This window comes from Macaca thibetana, chromosome X (genome assembly GCF_024542745.1).
Source record: "Macaca thibetana thibetana isolate TM-01 chromosome X, ASM2454274v1, whole genome shotgun sequence".
Lineage (NCBI taxonomy): Eukaryota > Metazoa > Chordata > Mammalia > Primates > Cercopithecidae > Macaca > Macaca thibetana.
Window position 1 is genome coordinate 12,435,366 of NC_065598.1, and position 9,800 is coordinate 12,445,165.

Genomic DNA, 9,800 nt, shown 5'->3' on the forward strand with positions numbered 1-9,800 from the left:
CTCACTAAAAATAGTCTGGTAAAATCCAGAAGGAAATGGGAAGTCCTGGGGACCTCATGACAGTTTTCAGACATCCCTAGAGCAAAGATGAGCCAGACAGCGGCTCCCACAGACAGAAAATGGCTCTCAATATTCTTCTGGCCAGTGGCAACTACTGAGGCTAAGACTAGACAGAGACGGCTAACTAGGAAGCCATATTGCTCTTGTATGACACATGGCTGCTTTACTTCTCACTGGCCAAGACAACACCGTGAGGCATAGATTCCAGGGGATTTCATAACAGTGAATTGCATGAGTTGACTTGAGCAAAAGAAGTTTGTAGTAACATATCCATGAACCCATATCTGAGGCCCATTGTCCAGGTGGACCACACTGCTGAGAAGATTGTTTGGGCTGTTTTGGGAGCCAGAACTAGGTTGTTGTCCTGCTATCACCCCGGGATGGTGGTAACATCCCTGCACCAGGTCCAGATGGAGGCCCACCAAACAGAACTTAGTAACAGGTGACATGCATTAAATAAAACAGTTTATAACTCCCATCTCTCTTCTGGGCCTACATTTCTCATGATTGATTTCTTTGCCTTTGGATTGAGGCATCGTAACTAAAATTCCCAGTTAATTTACAAACTTTCAAGGGTTGTTTTAACACATCATTCCTGCCCTTTAACACATCACTCCTGTCCATTAACACATCGTGATGGATTAATCTGTGAGATGATCAACTCTCCAGAACAGGCCACCGAAGAAAACAGAACACAAGAAGCATGTTCTGAATGGAGAAGATGCATTTTAAAGTAATCACAACTTTGGCTCCTACTCATGAGGGCAGGCCCACAAAGGGAATGACAGGCAAGGAGGGAGTGAGGAGGATCTTAGGAAGAAGGGTTCAAGATGAAGTCACTGGTATCCCGACAATGTCATTGAGTAAGGGGTGGAAGGGAAGGAGGAAGGGGGTCACATCTATTAAGCAGAAAATGCAAATTAAATGCTTCATTTATTCCCTTGAATGTTCACATCACCTCTGTGAGGCTAGTATTAGCAGCTCCGTCTTAAAGATGATGGGTTAACTCAGAGATAAAGGTAAGATCAGAGAGGTAAAGTCAACTGCTCAATCTCTGGGACCCAGAAGTCCGCATCCCTGCAATACTTTTGAAGCAACTGGCTTGCAGAGCAGTTTGGGAAGCACCACATCTTCCTTTGGGACACCAGGGACTGTTATTACAGGGATCACTTTAGCAAGGAAAGCCCAGAGCCCCCAGCTGTGCTCAGTTTCCCTCCTTTTGTGTATAAACTTTGGTGCTCTCAGCCTGCTTCCCGGGAGTGGAGCTGCACTTAAACTCAAATTGCTTCCCACTGGGCACTGTTTTTGGACAGATGTAATTTAACTATATAGGACTGGCAGTTCTGTTTAGGGCCCAAAGGTGAAGACAATTTGAACAAGAACACTAGGGCAGAATTAGATAGACAGGAGCAAGTGGTTAAAGGAATTGAAGTCCCGTAAGTCCTGATAGAGTTGCTGATTACATTTGTGGGTAAAAGGATGTCTTTACCGTAATTTCCCTAACATCTTACAGATAGACGCTGTGGTTTTACTTATATGGTGCCAAGCGCCACCTAGTGGGGTAGGAAATCCCTCCTGGATGCTGATATTCTGCTTCTGAGACCCTTACATGGGCTTCCAAAGGGGGATGTAGGAAGAAAATGTAAGAACAGATATAGTCATGTTTTTAAAAGTATGTCTGTGGCTATTTTTATCATATACCCAGTGTATTAATATAGAAATATGTAGGACTGTGTGTTAAATGTTTACTGATGTGAGGGCAGTTTAAAAATAAGTTGAAGGCCAAAAATAAAAAATAAAAATGAAAATGAAAAATAAGTTGAAGGCCACAGACTAGTGAATATTTGTTTCTGTCATTTATTTCCATTGCTTTTGCTTTAAGTCTCAAAATGGGGCCAGTCATGAATTTCCTTTTGCCGGTGCACATGTAGATGTATAGCCTTGAGTTAACTGGGTGACCGATCCTCCTTTTGCTACATTTCCATTTTTTATAGACTGTGGCCCCCATTTTAAAACTGTATTTGAGTATCAGTATCTTTCTTGCACATTCTAGCTGAACATTCTCTCTCTCTCATATTTCCAAGCAATCCAAACGCTAACCATTCCCTTCTGTCACCACCCCCCACCCTATAAACGGCATTTTGAAGCCTGCAGTAACTTGACAGTTTGAGGGTTTAGGTCATTTTCATCCTATTTGCCTACTTGACTGTCAGTTCATGAAGACAGTTGCTGAACGGGCATGATGGTTGGGTGTTTCATGCCCATTAATTAAGTCAAAGATGATGGAGTGCTTACTTGCTAAGATATATATACACGTACATACCTACCTATATATTCTGTATACACACATATATAGCTGTCCATATATATATGCAAGCATGTATACATTTGTGTGTATTAGAATTACTGATAATTAGAATTACAGAATTACTGATGGCCATGTTTTGCATAGATTAATTGTAAACCTAAGATAAGCCATAGAAAGTACTCAGCACAGGGTCTGACATCTATCAAACACTCCATAAACAATAACTTTTTAAATTCTTTTTATTACTTTGGATATCTAATCAATCATATAATCTCTCTCTCTCTCTTTTTTTTTTTTTTTTTTTTTTTTGAGTGCAATGGCACAATCTCAGCTCACTACAACCTCCACCTCCGAGTCCAAGAGATTCTCCTGCCTCAGCCTCCCCAGTAGCTGGGACTACAGGCATGCACCACCACACCTGGCTAATTTTTGTATTTTTAGTAGAGATGGGGTTTTGCCACATTGGCCAGGCTGTTCTCGAACTCCCGACCTCAGGTGATCCGCCTGCCTCAGCCTCCCAAAGTGCTGGGATTACAGGCGTGAGCCACTGCGCCTGGCTAATCAATTACATAATCTCAAGAGGCTAATACAGTGAAAATCTTTAACATTTTTCTTTTAGTATACAGTATCTGTGAAATTTGTTGCTACTTATCACTTATCCTGTACATAAAGTTTATGTTCAACATTTCATGTACTACATTCATACATTATTTAACAATTTTTTAATTTAAAGGGTGACACTCAAGTTATTGCTCTTCCATTTGTTACATATTCTCAATCAAAACTCCTGTTTTCTCTAGATTTAAATTCATCAAAGTTTCCAGAAATGTCCCAGATTCCCAGAGGTCATCTCTGTAGGCTTTTTTAAATACAAGTTTTCATTTTCCATAACCTTCTCTCTACCATAAGAACGCTGACCACTTCCTGCTTGTAGCTTATCCGAGGAAAGTCCCTTTTAGTTGATCCAAGTTCCCAGATTTCCCCAATTCTGCTTTTTCCTGTGATCCCACAAGAAGCTCCACAAGTATGAAGTAGCGCCAAATGTTAACTTACATAAAACCCTGCGAATGTACTTGCAAGCATCAGCATTGAGTTCTTCCTCTTCCTACCCACCCCCTACTCCTGATTTCCCCCGACTCTGGGTATAACTGGTGTTCTCCATGGTCACATGTGAGTTTAAATTCTTCCAGATGTTTTCATAAAACTTCATTTTAAAAGCCATGTTGAAGGAGACAATAGCAGAGTTTGTACACAAAGGTATGAAGTGGTTTCTTCTGAGAATGGGCCCGGCAGGGCTTACCTGCCTATAAGCGGCACTGGTCTCCAAAGTTGTGCCAAGTCTAACCTTTGTGAAATTCACCTGGGAATTTAGAATTCCACTTGGAATGCTTGATGCTTGGGTGTTTCACGCCTGTTAGTTAAGTCAAAGACATTGGGGTGCTTACTTGCTGAGATATATATACGCACGTACACATCCACATATATATTCTGTATACCCACATATATACCTGTCCATATATGTTTGTGTGTATATGCATGCATATACATGCAAGCGTGTATATATTTGTGTGTGTGTGTTAGAATTACTGATAAGCTCATAGCCATGTTTTGTATAGATTAGTTATAAACCTAAAGTGTTCAGAATTGTTGAGGCTTGAGGCAGCTAGTTACTCACACCCTCTCCAGCTGAGCAATTCACACTGCAGACAGTGTGGCTGAGAGTGAGCAGGTGCATGAATTCCATAGGCCATAGCTTGGACTTGCAATCTTGCAACTCTCCAGTGCCTCCACTCAATCACAGGTAGCAAAGGAGAAGCAAGCCATCAATCCAGAACAAAGGATTCCTGTCACAGAGAGCTCACCTTAGGGCAGCAGAAACAAAGAGAGGGTGCACTCCGCCTATAGGCAGGCTGTCCTGACAGAACAAGAGCCAGGAGACTTGAGGCAGCAGCAGCAGGGACAGTTTCCCCACTGTCACCAATCCCACAAGTCGCTCTGTCTCTCGTGAGAAGCATAGCAAAGAGTAAAGAGGAAGAGGGACAAGTCCCCACCCTTCCGTATTTCAGGGGTTGATTTCGAAATGTAGGGAGAAGAGAAAAGTTCCTCTAAAGTACCATCCTGAAGCAACAATAAATGAATAAATTCTCAACCAGGTTGTCTACACTGAGATGCCAAGTCTGTAAAACATGGTGCTGTGCTTGGACTCATGACATGAAAAAGACTCTTTCCTGCAGGACAGAGACCAAAGCTTACAGGTTTCCCCTCATTATGAATCTACTGTACAGAAGATAGACAAAGTCCCTACCTTCATGGGGCTAAAGATAAAATTTCCAAGACTTGGCTGGGTGCGGTGGCTCACGCCTGTAATCCCAGCACTTTGGGAGGCTGAGGCAGGTGGATCACCTAAGGTCACGAGTTCGAGGCCAGCCTGGCCAATATGGTGAAACCCCCCCCCCAAAAATACAAAACATTAGCCAGACATGGTGGCTCATGCCTGTAGTCCCAGCTACTCGGGAGGCTGAGGCACGAGAATCACTTGAACCCGGGAGATGGAGGTTGCAGTGAGCCGAGATTGTGCCACTCGGCTCTTGTGCACTCTTGTACACTCCAGCCTGGGCGACAGAGCAAGACTTCATCTCAAAAAAAAAAAAAAAAGAATTTCCAAGACTCATTATTATTGATTGGGTTCTACAATTTCCCCTAGGCATTTCTGAAATGGTATAGAATATAGCTATGAAATTTGTATTCTGCATCACATAGATGTAATATTCAGAAACTGTTGATTGCATTCATCCATCCATCCATCCATCCATCCATCCATTCATTCAGTCAGTCAATAAATATTTATGGTGTGCCCACCATGGGCCTGGCATGATGCTTAGGGTGAGAAGATGCTGGTGAGCCAAAATAGAAATAGTCCCTGTTCTCCTGGAGCTTATTCAGAAATCCATTAATCAGATTATTGCGCTGAAGGAGATTCAAGTGTGATGAAGGAAAGGAAGAGTTTTCTATAAGAGTGTATAATTCTCATGTGATGACTTGGAAAAGGGAGCGAAACCAGGGAGCAGGAGGGGCAGGCTGCCCTGAGGAAGGCCACCCAAGGTGAGATGTGAAAAATGAGTTAATTGAACCAGGCAACACTGAAAGATGACCATATTTGGGGGCAGGAGACAAAGAGTGTGTCTTAGTCGTATGGCATTTGGGAGCCTTCGAATCACCAAGTGGATAGAGATGCTGAGTCAGTAGGTGTCCATAGTCTACGGAGCTCAAATAATAGAACTGAGCTGGAAAGATGCAGTTGAACGCTCTTGTGGCAATGGGACAAATGGACACCTTGGGCAGGGTCTTGCTACTCAAACCATGGTCCCTGGACCAGCAACATGGACATCCCCTGGGAGTTCATTAGACATGCAGACTCTCAGGCTCCACCTCAGACCTGCTAAATCAGGCACTCAGGCAGAAGATGACCCTGTCCCATCAATGACAAGGTTTACAACCACAGAGATTTTCAGGGTGAGGATAACACCACGTTATCCCAGCAGTGAGTATATATTTATTCTGAGACAGTCTCAGTGATTTATTTATTTATTTTTTGAAGACGGTGTCTCACTCTGTCGCCTAGGTTGGACTGCAGTTGTGAGGTCTCGGCTCACTGCAGCCTTTGCCTCCTGAGGACAAGCAATCCTCCACCTCAGCCTCTTGAGTAGCTGGGACTACAGCCGTGTGCCCCTACACTTGGCTAGTTGTTTTACTTTTTTCGTAGAGACAAGGTCCAGGCTGGCCTCAAACTCCTGGGCTCAAGCAATCCTTTTTCATCTTGGCTTCCCAAAGTGTTAGGATTACAGGTGTGAGCCTCTACACCTGGCCAGTCCTAGTCATTTAGGTATCAACTCCTCCACCTGTTACAGTGGCCCTTAACTTTGCCTGCACCTTCCAATTACCTGGGCGGCTTTTAAAAAAGACTACGTCTGGGTTCTACCATAAAGATTGTGATTTAATTGGTTTGGGCTACAGACTGAGCTTTGGGATTTTAAAGCTGGAGGGCGATTCCAACATACTGGCAAAGTTAAGAACCATTGCTTCAGAATCATTGCTTGATTGCAACAGATCCTCAAGCATTAGCAGGCATCAAAATCACCTGAGGGGCTTGTTAAACCAGATTGCTGGGCCCTACTTCTGAGCTTCTGATTCAGTAGGTATGGAGCTGGAACCCGAGATTTTGCATCTCTTACAAGCTGGGCCCAAGTGATGCTGGTCTTGCTCTACTGAGCGGTTGTCAAACTTGACTGACTAATAGAGTCACATATGGGTGCCTGGGCCTTATGCTAGAGCCCCTGGATTAACAGATCTGAAGGCAAAGTCCTGAGATCTATGTATTAAATAAAAACCCACCCAGATGATCCTGATGTAGATGACCTAAAGATGAACTTTTGCAAAACCCTGCTCTAGACACAATTTATATTTATAACCTTAAGCACTGAGATGACACTGGGAATGCCATCTCTTCTCTTTTCCTTCATCCCCATTCAAGCTGATCCTAAACTCTGTACGCATTGCCTCAGGGGGGCATGTGCAGGGGAAGCAAGCTAGTTGGCTTTTGTCTTCTACAGGAAGGCCTAAAGGCCTTAGGGGATCACAGAAGAGCCCATGGAACAAAGCAACTCTAAGGCATCAACCAGGTGTCCAGGAAGGGAAGGAACAGGGCTGCTTCTCTGCCCCTTCTGGAGAAAGATGTGAAAAGGGAAGGGGAGGAAGGTAATATTAATAGATCAGGGGAGGTCTGTCAGACCTGAGAAAAGTGGGACCCTGCCAACTCTATGTGAGAAATGATCAATCTTCCACAGAGTTGGGATGAAGGAATTGAATTAAAAAAATCAATTGTGTACTCCGCTTCCACACACCCCACTCTGGTTTGCCACTACATCAGACTCAGAAGCTGTACCCAATCCTGGGAGTCAAGGATTCCTGTGAAAGGAAAATATCTTGGGCCCCCAACATCACTAAGCTAAAAAGTCAAGCTGGAAACTGCTCAGGCCAAACCTAGCTCTCATTCTATTCAAAGTCATCCCTCTGCTCACTGAGATAGATGCATATTCTGATTGTCTCCTTTGGAAAGGCTAATCAGAAACTCAAAGAATGCAACCGTTTGTTTTTCACCTACCTGTGACCTGGAAGCCCCCTCCCTGCTTCGAGTCGTCCCCCCCCTTTCTGGAAGAACCAATGTACTTCTTACATATATTGACTGATGTCTCATGTCTCCCAAAAATGTGTAAAACCACGCTGTGCCCCAATCACCCTGGGCACAAGTTGTCAGAACTTCTTGAGCTGTGTCACAAGCACGCATCCTTAACTTTGTCAAATTAAACTTTCTAAGTTAACTGAGACCTGTCTCAAATTTTCGGGGTTCACACTCCCCACTCCTCTGAGGGTCTGAGTTGATCTTCTGGAGAGTCAGGCAGGATGAAAGCTCAGAGACAGACACAGCATGGAGTCATAAAAAACAAACATCTCTGCACATTTCAGTGGGTGGACTAAGTCACAGCAGATACATCAGACATATGTTTAACTATTTGAACATTTTTCACCTGGGTATATTTCTTGCATAATTGTATTTGTTTTGTTTTCAAAATTTAACTCAGTAAGTAGATTTAGAAGATATATTGGGAATCCTGAGCTTGATTTTATACGATTCATCAATTATAAAATTGATCCCTCCCTAGCATAGAACATAGTTAAAATCCTCTGTCCCAAAATGGGACGAGCAAAAGATCGTTTCATGGTGTTTCCTTTTCTTACATCTTAAGCACTTTGGTGCCTATAGGGCAAACTATGCATCAAAGTTGTTTTTATTTAGAAACTTGGATTTCCTTAACTGAAGATGCTCAAAAGCCTGCCGGGCGCCGTGGCACACGCCTGTAATCCCAGCACTTTGAGGGGGCCAAGGCGGGCGGATCACGAGGTCAGGAAATCCGGAGCACGGTGAAACCCGTCCCTACTAAAAATACAAAAAAAAAAAAAAAAAGAAAATTAGCCGGCCACGGTGGCAGGCGCCTGTAGTCCCCAGCTACTCGGGAGGCTGGGGCAGGAGAATGGCGTAAACCCGGGAGGCGGAGCTTGCGGTGAGCCGAGATTGCGCCACTGCACACTCTGTCTCAAAAAAAAAAAACCAAAAAACAAACAAAAAACCTGAAGCAAACCTTTTAGACATATGCACATTTCATAAACTTAATCTCAGCACTTTGGGAGGCTGAGGCAGGAGAATCGCTTGAGCCCAGGAGTTTGAGATCAGCCTGGGCAACATAGCAAGACCCCGTCTCTACAAAAAATAAAAACTTAGCTGGGCATGGTGGCGTGTGCCAGTAGTCTCAGCTATTTGGGAAGCTGAGGCAGGAAGGTCACTTGAGCTAAGAAGTTTGAGGCTGCAGTGAGTCGTGACTGCACCACTGCACTCCAGCCCGGGTGAAAGAGCGACACCCTGTTTAAAATATAAAATAAAATAAAATAAAATGACAAAATAAAATAAAATAATACAATTTTATACTGTACGTTGCCACACAAAAATTAGTACCTACCTGTTTGATCAGGAAGTCCGAGATATTGGGTGGTGGGCGCCATCTTGTGGCAGCATGGTTATTAACATCTTAGCCATTGGCCGGATCTTCAAGTCATTGCTGACTCGTGAAGGCGTTTCTGAAGTCCCTGAAAAAAGGTGCGGGTGCAGAAAGGAAGAAACGAAAATGCCTTTCTCGAATGCTAAAAGCACTGATTCTGGTGATACGAAGACTTGCAAAAGAGAACTAGAAAAAAAAAGGAAATAAAACATATTGGGGGGGAAGGGCAGAGGGGTCCTGAGACTGTGAGGAATCAAATGACGATCCCGTGGAGAAGTAGCCTATATAACAGGAATGGCCCTTCTCAAATCTTCTCCACGCCAAGCCTTGGGCCTCAAATCTAGCAAGTTGTTCTTGTGCTTTTCAAACAGCCCTCATATATTTGAATCAAGTGTCCCCAAAACCTTCCCACATATTTTCAGCATTTGGTATTGATCCCTCTACCAGATGCTCTGTCCCCAGCAAACAGCCTTGCCTCCTATATCTGTCCACCAATGGATGTGTCCTCAAATTCTGTCCTCTCTACATCAAACATGTTTTATGTCACCGACCTCATCATCATCTCACAAAACCCAGATTCTTTCCTCACAGAGCCTATCTGCATTCGTTCTCATTCCAAGGAGAGGTGACCCTTCCCTTCCTAAATTGCAAGCCCACTCACTACTGTCCCTGGTTCATTCACTTTCCCTACTTGGGAAAGTGGCTCCAGGAGGTTGACTCTGTCCGTTGCACACGTGATCACTCTTCTCCATCCTGCTGGTTTTTCCTCCTCACCTGAACACACTCCTTTTAAAATTATCTTCCCTCCAAAGATGTTTGTT